This window comes from Carya illinoinensis, chromosome 3, assembly GCF_018687715.1.
Source record: "Carya illinoinensis cultivar Pawnee chromosome 3, C.illinoinensisPawnee_v1, whole genome shotgun sequence".
NCBI lineage: Eukaryota > Viridiplantae > Streptophyta > Magnoliopsida > Fagales > Juglandaceae > Carya > Carya illinoinensis.
The window spans coordinates 6,519,590-6,534,335 of record NC_056754.1 but is presented as its reverse complement, the minus strand read 5'-3'; the positions used below and the strand labels follow the sequence as shown (position 1 = coordinate 6,534,335).

General features: G+C 32.7%; 1 long non-coding RNA gene across 1 annotated transcript; it reads right to left on the bottom strand.

The window, feature by feature from the left end:
- Positions 1-13,194: 13,194 nt before the first annotated feature.
- LOC122303026 lies at positions 13,195-14,746 on the bottom strand. The gene is made up of 4 exons (XR_006240589.1): positions 14,280-14,746; positions 13,816-13,937; positions 13,525-13,699; positions 13,195-13,408 (listed from the first exon to the last, which is right to left on the bottom strand). It is a non-coding gene; the product is annotated as an uncharacterized LOC122303026 (long non-coding RNA).

Below are 14,746 nucleotides of genomic sequence, written 5' to 3'. Positions count from 1 at the left end.
CTATTTCAGAAGCTCCTCAACCATGTAGAGCCATTTTTCCTCTAATACAATCAATTTAAGTCTTAAATTCAAGCTTTGGGTCAAATGCTCACCAGTGGCCAAGAGAAACTCGAGGGGATGGAAATCTATGGATCGAATATGTCCTTCATGGAACTTAAAATCATGTAATAGCTTTCCTTTGTACCCGATGTCTCGGTGGCTAAGCAATTCAAGCGAAATGATGAGGCAAGTGATCCAGTTTCTAGTCCTTTAATCCACGCCCTTCCACAAGAGGCTTTTTCTTTGTACCCGCTGTAGAGAAAATAGAATTTAGCAATCCAGTTCAATCAAATTATCTAAGAAAAGCCAGCCTTGCTATGCTTCAGCTAAACATTAAAATTGAATAAAGAGCCTCCTTTAACACCATAAATCAAGCAGTTGACAATTACTTGATACCACAAAACAACCAAAAATTCAAGACTCCAACACTAGAGACAATAGCAAGATATCAATCCCGTGAAGAGGATAGTTTATCATTATGTGATGAATGTTGTTCAGGGAAATCTTTCAGATTGAGTTCTATTTGTTAAGGGTAAAAAGTATCCACAACTGAGAGAATCACACTAACTGTATAATCCAGCATCAATTTCTATTTCCATCCGAGGAAAGTTTTTCTTCTAGCGATGGATAGGATAAACAAAAGCCACATGAAGTCCAAACATTCAAATAGATCAAGTGAAATTCTAAGCAACATCAAATTACATAATTAAAAACCATAGGATTGCTCTACACCTACAAGGAAAACTTCTGAATGGGTAGATTAACATATCTCGCCAATCAGCGGTTTTCTACAAGAATGATTTTAAGTCAGAAACAGGCTAAACAGGAATTACTCCAACTTCCAGACTAACAAAAACTCTTAAAAAGACCTTTCTCTTTTATTTTAAGACAACTTAGCTGCAACTGATTTAGCCCAGAGGACCAAGATCACATCAAGAAAAACGGGTAAACATTGAAAAATAATATTATTTCCCGTACCCACAACTTTTTTTTTTTTGCCCTTTTTGCCTTTATTTTCTTTTACTCGGCATTTTCTTTTTCACCACAGCAACCAAACAGAGACCACGAAAAACAACAGATCAAGGTACAATAAAACAACGAATCAACACCAAAGAAAGGGATCAAGAGCAAAAAGTAATAATTTTAAAAACGAAAACATATTTAAAAAAAAAAAAAACCCAAAATCAACTTAGCTGCCAACGAAAGCACTTCCACTGTTCGGTTAGTTGCCAACGAAAGCACTCCCAAAATCAACTTAGACGCGCGATCAACTTCAGGTTTCGGACAAAACAAAAGCGCTAGCGCTTGAAGGGATGAGAGAGAGAGAGAGAGAGAGAGAGAGAGAGAGAGATCTGAATCGGGGGGGGCGGCGCTAAGTAGAACAGAAGTAGGGTTTTTTTTTTTTTTAGTTTTTAAAACCCAGGAAACCCGGGTTCCGGATTTAAAATCCGGTACCCGGACCGGATTAATCCGATTGTTTAAATCCGGATTTAGGCCCGAATTTGACCTGGGTCGAAAACCGGAACCTCCGGGCCGGATAAATCCGGCCCGGATGAACAGCTTTAGTATTAATCATCCCAACCCATAAAAAAATAAATTAGAACTTTAATTTTCTTCTTTTCATATTTTTATACGTTATTTTTTTTTAAATATATATTTTTAAAAATGTTTTTAATAAGCCATGTTGCCCCCACATTGTAGTGTCAAGTCAAAAAAATAAAATGAGTAGTATAAATTAATGACGTAGCAGCATTATTCTTTTGGATAAGTGATCGTGATAATGTTACATATAATGGACGATGTTGATATTTCAACAATAACAATGATGCCGGTAATGGCCGCTGTTGGACATTAGTACTTCACGTGTTATTGTTTCAGGAATTCTAATTGCTACAACGCTATCAAAAGAACGAAATGTTATAATTGTCCATTTTGCCGAAAATGGGATGAAATCTGTGGCCCGTGGGTTAAGTAGAGTGGATTCAATAAAGTCCTGTAGAAAATGTACTGTTTTGGCTGGTACTGGTAGCTCCAGCTGGAATTTATTTATTTACTTAATATTTAAGTAAATATTTTTTAATAATGTTGTGAATTTTGTTAAAATATATATATATATATATATATATATATATATAAATGTTAAAAAATTACATGTAAAAAAAGAAAAGAAATACAAAATCAACTAGCAGGGGATCTCCCAGGTAGAGCCACCCCATATAAAAAAGTAGCTGTTGGAAGAGTTTCACTTTCCTCTCCAAGGTGCAGAAAAAGCTATTTTATTTATTTATTTATTTTTATTTATCACTTTCTTCTCAATGAAAAAGATATATTTATAGATTTATTTTGTTCAAATAGGAAATTGTTTGAGTTTATTGTAGTTGTAAATTTAGATGAAATTATGAACATGTTCGGGTTAGAGCATCGAGCCCAACTAGTAAAATCCGGGCCTTTAGATTGGTTCCTGGGCTTTTAAGCTTGAGGTAATGGTCGGCTTTGAGTCCAATTTGCGCAACTTTCCCGGGTGGCCATTTGTCGTGCATCACCAAGCCTTCGTCATTGTAAAAATGGGAAAGATGGTGACGCCAAAGCCTCGGTTGATCATTGTCATTGTCCTTTATTAGTCCAATCATCAAATAGTACCTTTTACTTTTTTAAAGAGAAATTTTTATGTGAAAGTTTTACATCACACACTATAAATTAACATGATATTTATTATTTTTAATTTTATATCTTAATGTTTAAATGTGTGTTCAAATAAAATGATAAAAATAATAAATTATATATTAATTAGATGAAAGTGTATGATTAAGGTTTGATTATAGTGTATATATATATTTTCAAGGTCCATGGATTCCTTATATACGGCCTAATCACATAAAGCAGAAAAATATTGTTTATATTAGAGTCACTAACCCGTATCCGGTCGTGAAATTTATGATCATTCTTATCGTTCAATGATTGCATTGTTGTTATCAAGCTTTTGAATACCGTGTCATACCGGTCGATAGGGCATGTATTTATCATGTCGGGGCAGTGACTGGTATAGGAGAAGTATGTGTTTCATATTGGTACGCCGGCCATAATTAATGTATTTTTATAATTAATGAGAAATTTTTGAATTTTTCATAATTTTCATTCCAATTATCATATTTGAAAACTATTTTCTTATTTTTTTTTTAATTCTCTTTTATCAACAATTGAAAATCAGATATCTATTCCCATTTTCGTGATGAAGATGGGTGATTTTTTTAAAAAGAATATATAGATTGAGAACTTAAAAGTATTATTAAGTTTTATAAATATGTGTTTCAATTTTTTAAGACTTACATTGATATTATTTTAAAATATAATTTATATGTATATAATTAATTTATCAATATATAGATTATTCCAAAATGATACCTGAAACAATATCAATACCAAAATGTTTTGTTCTAATCCCTTGACCAAAATGGCTGCAGGAATAGTATTCAAAATTTTGGTTGTTATTTTTCGAATAAAAGTCACGTACTTTTTTCAAATACACAATGTTCACCTAAATGATATTATGGAGGACAATTTAATCACGGAAATGAGAAGGTCATAAATATTGTTTTTGGACCTATAAACTAAAAATGCAATAATTTATACAAGTGTAACCGCAAAGTTATCTAACGTCATGCAAGTGTTGGAGTAAAATCAGTGCAAGTGTTAAATCCCCCATCAAAGGTACATAAAAAATTAAAGCCCCCTATTAATATGAAAGGGAGAAATCGAGAAAGAGGGAGTTTGATGATGATGATAAGAAGAAGAAGAAGAAGAAGAAGAAGACCTTATTATTACTTAGAAAAAAAAAAAAAGACCTTATTATTATATAAAGAGGGGAGTAATTGATTTATGTCTAATAGAAAGGCCTTATTACTTGATATAAAGTAAGAAAGGAGCATAACGTTGGAGATGTGATACAAACAAAGAAAATTGACTAAAGAGGAAGAGGGGCAACAGAGGGAAGGGGTTTGCTTCTTTTGGGCTAGCTCGACTTTTGGAGGCCGAGAAGAAAAGGACCCGAGAGTTCTTAGACCATTTTATCCCAATAAACGTCGTGGAGAGACTGTAGAGAGGCTACTGAGGGGTGGAGAACTTATATTAAACAATATTTAAAGAGTATTTTGCACTCAAGAGTCAAAATCCGCCTATATACGTATTAATTTCGAAACTACGTAAATCCGTATATTCTTTATAATTTACAGCTAATTATTATTTAAGTCATAACAATGGATGATGATTTGATTTTGAACACCATCATCATTAAGCACCACCCAAAAATAGATGAAACGGTTACGATAACATATTGTAATTTGGACTCCCAAAAAAAAAATAAATAAAAAATAATAATAATACTATGTACAGTCGTGGAGTGTATAAATTTTACACAATCGTTTTGAAAAATAGTAAAACCTACTAAAAATTAGTTTTTATTTTTATTTTTTATTTATGTGTATCTCATATTTACTTATTTTTTTTCAAATAGATTGTATAGTACTTACGCACTACACGACTGTAAATATTATTTCTTTAAAAAAAATATGTCGACAATTATTATGAAGTAATGCGAAAAAAAGGCTCTTCGACCTGATCTTTAATTCCGTAATTGTCTCGCCGGCCAGTAGTGTCCCAAGTTTGATAATTAAAAATACAATAACTCCTTGTTGAAGCACCTTTAGAATTAGAGCTGATCTTCTACAAGATGATCTTAATTAATATAGCTACGTACGTCCTCCTCCTTCTAATTTTTTTTTTAACTCAACATAACTTCATTCATAAAAAATAATCAACCAACAAATTTTTTTTCTAGATGATGCAGTTTTTAATCCAATCTAGACCATCTTCTAACCACACAACCTCCTGATCCTCACAAGCCAGAGCATGTCTAGCTAATCTGTGCGCTGCCAAGTTTCCTTATCTGGGGACATACTGAATCTATCTTGATCTTTGATCACTTAGTGCTTGATTTATGTCTTCAATCATCTGACCATACCATGCTCAATTCTCTTCATGCTTCTGCACATCTTTGATAAATAACTGATCAACACAAAGCATCACTTTAAAAAATAACCTCTTCTAGCCCTAACTCATAACTGAAAACCAAGACCTCCATAAAGCATGAATTTCAGCAAGTATTGCATTTTTGGCATACACAATATTGAAGCTATTGATTTCCCCATCAGTGTACCTTATTACAACCCCGGCCCCCATTTTTAACATCTCCTCCTTTTTATCTTGATTGGCAAGTTTCGAAGAATTAATTAAGAAGGGAAAACCAAAAAAGGAAAATGGGAATGAAAATATTGTGTTATTTTTAAATTAACATAATTCATCTTAATTGATTTGTGATGACATGCACGCATAGATCAAACAAAGTACTGTAAATAATGCCTAAACGACTGAATATATGATCCGTTCAATATTGATTGCGATTTATGATCCGTTCATTAAGATTTTTCATTAAATGATGGGATAAAAAATTAATATATATATTTATATATGAGACCATACAACATACTTTTATATATATAATTCTATTTATTATTATTATTAATTATTATTATTTTTACTCTTCAAACTTGTAATTATCTAATCTAATAATAAGAGATAATAAAATAAAAAAATATATATAGACGATTATATATGATTGTCATTGATCTAATATTCATTCTGAAGTAAAATCTTCGAAAATATATCAATGTTACACAATGAGCCAGTAGGGCAGAAGTGTAAACGAATGGATATATATGTGTGTGTGTGTATATATATATACTAGGAAACACAACGTCCTTTGGACGTTTGCCTGGCGGGGCATAAATTTGGTTCTTAATCAAAGAGAATGATGAAAATAAAAAATTGTATAACTTGACATTATGTTGATAAAATAAATATTAATAAAGAAAATCTAAGAATTTTTGTTGGACCAAAAAATCATTAAGCGTTAAATGTTGTGGAGGTATGCAATAGAAGTTTAAAGTATTTTGGTTAGTCAACTTGTTATATCGTTTTGTAGAGTATAACAAGTACTACTACAATATTGGTATATAAATTTTTATAGATATCTATTTGCATTTTTTTTTTAACACGTAAAAGAAATTTTAAAAAACTCAACACTGAAAATTATTTCCCATTATTCAAACTACAGCGCCCAACAATACTAATAAAAAACCTTATGCTTTATTATAACCGTATTTGTCTATATTGACCAACAGAGATCTCAAACCAAAGCCACGACCTCCAGTGCCAACTCGATTGTATGCAGTCATTTTTGGAGAGACAGACACTGATGCCCCAAGAACATATAGTGCAAATGTGATTCCTGGTATATTTTGAAGACCACTATATTGTTAAGCTTAGTTAAGATTGATTGGATATGCATGATTAATTGCATATTTATATGGATCAATATTTATGTTCATAATAAGGATATGAAACTAACTGGTACAATCTTTCTTTTCAGGAATCGTAATCTTCTCTGAGGTCGAGGCAAATGATTCTAGAGTTTTGAATTCAGCACATATCATCATTGCTAGACAATCAATGCATCCATGTTGTGCTTTGGAAACTAAGGGGAGAAAATACTTACAGCCATTACTTGCATAGAGATAAGAGTAACCAGTAGAAAAATATGGAAAAAAAAAAAGAGTAATCAGGCATGCAGTTTCATCCCCATTCAGTGAAGGCCATAGGAGCATGGTTTCTAGCGTCTTCCTAATTTTGAACACAAAAGGATGGGTAACTGAATCTCTGCCTCTGATCTACAATGCAGAAAAAACCTTTACATTAGCTGTGCCATAATTATTATTGATGACGCTTTGGATCAAAGTAATCAAGAAAAGCAGTACTTCATGATCACATTAAAATATATTGATATCATAAGATTATTACCATAAGGGAAGTGCAAACTGAAAACAAACAAACTTTTATCTTCAGTATATCCTGAGAGCTGCTACATGCTCTAACTCGATGCAAAGAATTGGAAATAGAACCTAACAAATCAAAAGGCAGAGTCAAAAAGTATTTGAACATGAAAATGAGAAGACACGCAATTAAAACAACAAGCAGAAATGAGAACCCAATAATTGCTTCCAGAAAGTAAAACCAACACCAATTACATCAATTTGGAAACTTTTAAAAAAGAAAAAAGAAAAAAAAAACCATAATCAAATAATCAAACAGTCTCAAGCATAAGCCAAATAAGATGCACTAATAACAAGGTTGGGCACAGTTGTTGATACTTGGGGGTCAATGCGACCACAAAGCTTAGCAGCAAGTTTTCGTACATTGTCAAATTCAAACTTATGAAATGCCCTAAAATAAAGAACTGAAGAAAGAAGTACATTTTATTAAGTATACTGAAGTAACTGAGGTTATTCATGTGAATCAACCTGTTTAGAAGGAGAGCAGCAACACTGTCATGATTGTTGATATCTTTATCCCCTGGAATTTTCCCAAATAACAAGCAAATATTTTATAACTGAACTGTAACTAAAAAATTTGTAAAATGAGAAGATTCAATTGGGATTTAGAGAAGATTCAAGGGGGATATGAATGAAATTATTAGATTTGAAATACAATCTGTTAAATACAATTAGTATTTCAGATTCATATTACGATTTTGTAAGAAGTGTACATTATTAAAGGAGAAATAAAATGGAGCACATAAAACATCTACCAGAAGATAGAAACACAAATATGAATATTTGTGAAGCATTATTTTATTATCATAAAGCAAAATTACAGAAATTTGAGGCTCTTCGCCTCAATCCTTAAACGCTCTTGCTCTTCAAAAATCTGCATGCCTTTCCTATCTAAAGGAGTAGCCACTCGAAAAGAAGATTTAAGTAAGGATTTTAAATCTCTGTTATCTCACTTTAGTGCTTCTATCTTCATGTTGGACTCCAGAAGAAGCCGCTGAAGAATAGAAATATTCTCGTGGAGTTTGTCAACTCCACCAGTCCTGGATTGTAGTCGCTGAGAATATGCGACAATGGCTGATGAGTATCGGGTGCCGAGACTCACAAGCTCGTAGATAAGTTCATCATCTGACTTATTAGTCAGATCATTATTAGATTGCATAATAGCACCTACGGAAGAAGCAGAAACAACTGGTGAATGAGGTGCAGAATACCTCATGTAGTGGTAATGAGAAGATTGATGAGCCATTGCAAAGTGAGAAAGCAGAAAGAGATTGCAGAGTAAGAATGCAGACTAATTTCAGAAAAGTGAAGAACATGAGATGCGAAAGAAGATGAACTGAATAATTCTTTTATAGAGAAAATTATGACGAATCATCTCTCGTGAAGCATTTCATAGCTGCGGCGCCTGACAGCTACAGAAGAGCAATGTAGTATCATAGCTATGCGGCGCCTGACAACTACAGAAGAGCAATGTAGTGTCATAACTATGCGGCGCCTGACAGCTACAGAAGACCTGTAAAAATCCTACGGATCAAAATTGTCTGGTCTAAAACAGAGGGCCACCGCTTTTGTTAAAAAAAACAGAGAGAGAGAGAGAGAGAGGTTAACGGCTTAATTTTGATGAATTCTCTACTAACTATGGTATTTACAAGAATATTTAAAGTATATCGCTTATGTTTTTCTAAGGCAATCGAGAGTTTACCACTGAAAATCGAAGATCTTAGACATGGGTACGGTTGAAAAAAGCCCAGGAGCTCGAATCCGCACCGTTTTCCACCAGAAAACCCTCCAAAAGAGAACAAAAAAGAGAAACCCAAAGAAGACAACGGCCAAAATCTCTTCGTACATAGCTTTAGGCCAGGAGTTCATGAGAGTAACAAAACTACCAGGACATGAAAACCCTATGAGATAGGGCAAAAAAAAGTAGAGAAAAGAAGTGAGAGGAAAGAGAAGGTGAGGAGCGAAATGATAGAAGTCGGGGTGGGTCAATGGGGAATACTTTATGAGTTTTGCTGTATACAAGCACAGTCGCGTACTAATCTGTGTACCAATACTGATTCATTCATACTTAAAATTTAAATTAACACTGTTTTCAATAAAATCTACTTTTTGATCAATCACATCACATTGGTGTACAGATTAGTACACAATTATGCTTGCAACTATATTTTTCCTACTTTTATCTCGTTAGAGGAATGTGGGAGGTTTGTGTACGTGACAATACACACAACAGAAAGCCACATGCAATATATTTGTGCTGAGAAGTGGATTTTGTCCCACCAAATGAAAACCAGCCGTCCTTAAAACGGTTTTCGGTTTTTTTTTTGTGAATTATGACTTGTTTGGATGCTCGACTAAGTCTGTCTTCGACCCGTTACATTGTTAGATTAACTGCTCTACTCGCAACACCATCAACATGATATAACATCATATTTAATACATTATGCTACCCGTTCATTATATTTTCTGAAATTGTCTATCTTTATTTTTTAAAACTAACAAATAGAATAGTACTTAACTGTATTTTTTTTAGTTTTTTAATAGTAGTATACACAAACACTACAAGAAATATGTTATTTAGCCACGATTTTCCTCCCCATGACAACCGCTGGTGGGAAATAGATGACTTATGCCACAACAAGTCGACAACGAAATGGGTATTTTGTTTAGTTTTTTAATAGTAGTATATTTCCTTCAGATAAAAAAAAAAAAAAAACAAAGCTCGTGGCCGGAGCAAAACATGTGATCACTTAAATAAGATGGCCTGGGGCATATGAAAAGTCTTATGGCTTTTTGTGGCGTTGGTTCAGTATTTATTTTTTTAGTTATTTACTTTTTTTTTTTAAATAATAATAATTAAGCCTTAGATTTGATAAATTCAATACGTTTGACACAGACAAAGCCAAAAATACTACTTCAGTATTTTATATTTTAATTGCGTTTTTTTTATTAGTTAATTAATTAATTTCAGAATCACAAAATGTAAAATTGAAATTCAGTGCAAACAGGCGAGACCCTCCGATATTAATAAATAATTATTCTCTGAATTATTGCTTGGTCCCCGACCCCGGCCTCGGCCCCCTTTTTTTTTCACAGGCTCCAAAAACGTGCGAGAATAGCGTATCATTATTCCAACCCACGCAACATATTCCATGCACAATTGCACACGCATATCCACGTCCCCGTGAAATATTGTGGAGACTTTTGAGTCTTTTTGTTGACTTTTTGGCATGGTGAGGCATCTAAGAAAATGTTTGCTCGTGGATAGAGGTGATGTCGATTAGCCCCACTTTGCACTGTGTAAGTAACAATAGATAATACTATGAGGGAGCCTTTCTTTTCTAATGACGTCTCTCATATCGCTCCCAATAGTATTTCGGTAGGGTCCAGCATGCATGTGCTTTTTTTGTTGTGGAAAAAAAGTTTAAAACCCTACTGTTTAAGTTCAACAAGATATTTAGTAAGACAAAATAACAAATTATTTTGTTATATTTTGAGATTATTATATTATAGATATGTGATTATTATAGATTATACATATGGAATTTTTATTTATATATGAGATTTTGTCATCTATATACATATAAAATTATTATATTATAGATTATTAGATTATGAATATGAAAATAAATATGATTATCGCAAGTTATCGAACATTAGAAAATAAATATGAAGATCAGCGTCTAATCTATCCATGTAATAATTATATATATCCATTAATAAGTATATATTATATGGCACAAGACATTGCATTGATCATCATAATCTTATATCTATACGTATATATATAGTGTGAATCCGCTTAAAACAATATGTCGTCTACATCTTTTCTCTCAATTTTGCCCTCAGTTTTATTTGGGAATTGCGATCCTTGTAGTTTTACTTTTATTTTCTGACAGACGTTTTGGTCTTTTTATATTTTAACCGCTTGATTTTTTTTCTCTATTTTATTTCCGATTTTGCTCCTTAGTATATATATATGCTGAAAAAAAAAAAAACAAAAGTCTTGTGCTATATATGTGATATTGATCATAAGCTGGCTTCCCTAATAATAATAATAATAATAATAATAAATATAGTAGTATTAATTATATTAATATTAATGCAATTACAATATAAATAATTAGATAAATAGCTAGCTTTTGAGTCTTTGACCGATCGATCGAGGGACTGGTGTTACACTCAATAGGGATCGGTGATATGCTCGTGGATAGCGTATCACCCTCCTTCCGCTGTTACACTCAACAGGGATTAGTTTAGTCATTTCCTTCACAATGCGTCTGTATGTGTACCATATAATATATACACATATCAAAATAGTTTGAATATCAAACTCCCAACAAATAATATTAAATTATTCACAAAACTAACATTTATTGACTGTCTTGTAACAACTCCCAGAAAAGGGTAACACTAAAATAAAAGAAATAGAATTTTAAAACATTTTAATTTTTTTTTACATTTTAGATTCTCAACAAAATTTTATTTATAACTCATATGTTAAGCAAAAACATTTAAATGAACTGTGTACTAATATCTAGATAACAAAAATCCTTTATAAACATTATTATTAAATTTTAAGTCATTATTAATATATAAATTGAAAAAGAAATTTTACAACATTTTAAATTTTATTTATTTATATTTTTAATTCTTAATATAATTTTATACAAAATTCATATATGAATTGAAACAATTTAAATGAAGTATATGCTAATAGTTAAATAATGAAATTTTTTTATAAAGATTATCATTAAATTTACAGAAAGGATGTGCATTGATCATCTCTATTTGCAAGATAAGCTCTATATATATAAAAATATATATATATATATATAAATCTATATCTAGGCTTCCACCGAACTATAGACACTACTGCTGTTAACGTCTTGTTAATTTTTCAACAGATAGCTAATCATGATGAGTGTTTCTTAACTACTTTATCTGGGAACGGATGCTCAGAAACTCATATAGTCATATATACAAACACGCAGCAAATTTCTGTCCACAAATTATATTAGTTAGGTTGGCACAATTAGTCATGAACACGTACATTACCATTGGCTGGCCGCCTGATTAATTTCAAATATCATGCAGTAGTACCTATATAATATGCCTACCAACCATTAAATTTGGATCCCAAGCCTTAATATTCGCTATATGTTTTGTTTTTCTTAAAGCAAGCAGCTCCCCTACCTAACTTGAGTGGAAACTTTTGACATTTGATGCATGCATTGATCATCGAGTCTTCAGAAATATCTCATCCTTCAAGTCTTCAGAAAAGTTGATCCAATAATCTAGAGTAGGTGAAAAGAGAGTTATAGGTTTAGTGGCAGGTCTATTTTTGTATCTTTAATATCATCACGTGGATCTATACTGCTTCAACAACACTAATAATGAATTGTTCTCTTTCTAAAATTAGATTATTAATTTACTAAAGAGAATGTACATTTAGTTGTCTTTTATATGAGTTGGCCAGCTGTAGCCTGTAACATTTTGCAGTCAAACAATGGGTCCCACGATGCCCATCTCTACTCTTTTTACAGTCCAACGTTTTGCAGTATAGATCCACGTGATTATTAGATGGCGTTTAAGGTGCAGTCATGCACGGACACACCCATTACGTTACTATTTTAGATAAAATATTATATAATATATATAATATTATATAATATATATTATTATCATCTCACCCACTCCGTTACTATTTTAGATAAAATATTATATAATATATATTATCATCTCACCTCCAGTGACTCTCACCCACCAACTCCCACTCCTGTCGAGAAAGATTCCAAAATTAATTGCCGTGCACACCCACTCCATTACTATTTTAGATAAAATATTATATAATATATATTATCATCTCACCCACTCCACCGACTCTCAACTCCTGTCGGGAAAGAATCCAAAATTAATTGCCGTGCACACCCACTCCGTTACTATTTTAGATAAAATATTATATAATATATAATATATTATATATATACGGTTATTATATATATAAATAGATACTGAATCCACCAACTCCAACGACTCTCACCCACCAACTCCCAGTCCTGTCGGGAAAGCATCCAAAACTGATTGCCGTGCTGTCTAACCACGATGCACCCAACCATACGGTGATGCCGTGTGACCTTGACATGGTGGCGGCAAGGGGGCCACCGGGTGACAACCCAACAAAACAAATAGAACCTAAAGGCAAACAACAGAGAAAACAAACAAATACTATTGGGAGAAGTCATCGCTTGAATAGTTGAAAACCCATTACGTGAATTTTTTAAAACTTTCATGATGCTCATCTAATCTCTATCGATTAAAAAAGTTTACAGGAAAAGTTGGTGCTAAGTCCCTTTCTCAAAAGCTCCCTCCTACCGACACATCTAAGAGCTCTCGCTCCGATTTGGTTTTGAGGAGACAAAGACCTATGTTCATTCAAAGAACAAAACAACAGTTAGTTCTTGATTATCAACTTACTATGGTTCAAATCTTTTTCTTCCAATATAATCAGATCCTAATAAAAACCATGAAAAATCAGTACCTGATCTTCGTTGATCTTTGGAACCCAATCGTTTGTTGCAGGATTGCTTCTGGATTCAATGCAAGACACCCCACCTGCGCCATCTTGGCCGTTCTGCAACTTTTTTTTTTTTTTTGAAGTAGGCCGTTCTGCAACTTAAGTACCTCGTGTCCACCTTCACCTATATTTCCTTTCCCTTTAACACAAAAAAAAAAGAAAAAAAAAAAAGAAAAAAGAGTGGAGTAGTGAAGCATACCATACTGATGAAAAGATCAACCTCTAGAGAGAGAGATAGAGAGAGAGAGATAGTACCCGGCCTTAGTTGGTGAGCAGTCAGCAATAGTAAGTCTTGCCGACAAGAATTTCTGTCTTTCCACTGAATGAGTAATTAGACCAAGGTGCATGGTGAAATAATACCATACTCAATTCATTCCCTACAAAAAGGGAATAGACCCACTTGATATTTTAACCTTTTTTTAACTGTTTGTGCAGGTGTGTGGTTGATTTCTGAAATCAATCAAGAGGGAGATCAGATCGAGGGTCTGCATATTTCAAACTGCTTTAGGGACTTTGTATGATGTGATCTGCAAATAAATGATCCTACATATATATATATATATATATATATGGATAATGGATGCCGGTATCTTTGGGAAATCTTTTCTCTCTTTTTTTTTATTTTTTGAAATAAATCTTTTCTCTCTTTTACTACGTAAGAAAAGATGCAAAGTAAACAGTGATCATGGACTCGTGGATCAATAGGGCAACCCCTTTACCTGCAGTGAAAAATGCACGGTTGATGCCAAGCTATTGTACGTTGAATGATTAGTACCGGCCAATCCACAATTCAAGATCTATTTTTTCCCGTCTGCCTTTATTCCATTCAAAACAGGTACTCAGAACACTAAGAAATAAAAATAAAACACAGTTAGTAAAGATGCGTTGGTGGGGGAGAAATCAAAAAAACACAAGTCATATAAATCAAAATTTGAAGAACAAGAAACAAAAAAGTAGAACAAATCAAACCCAACAAAAAATAAATAAACTTGAATGGAAAGCCAAAAAAAAAACATATGAACACAGATAGCAAAAACGGAAAGAAAAACAATTTTTGTTTTGTAGATTTGAAAAATACGAAGGTAATATACATCAAACGACGATAAACAAGAAAAAAAATTGGAAGAGAGAGAGAGAGAGAGAGAGAGAGAGAGAGAGAAGGGAGGCAGGCAAGAAAGATCTGGAA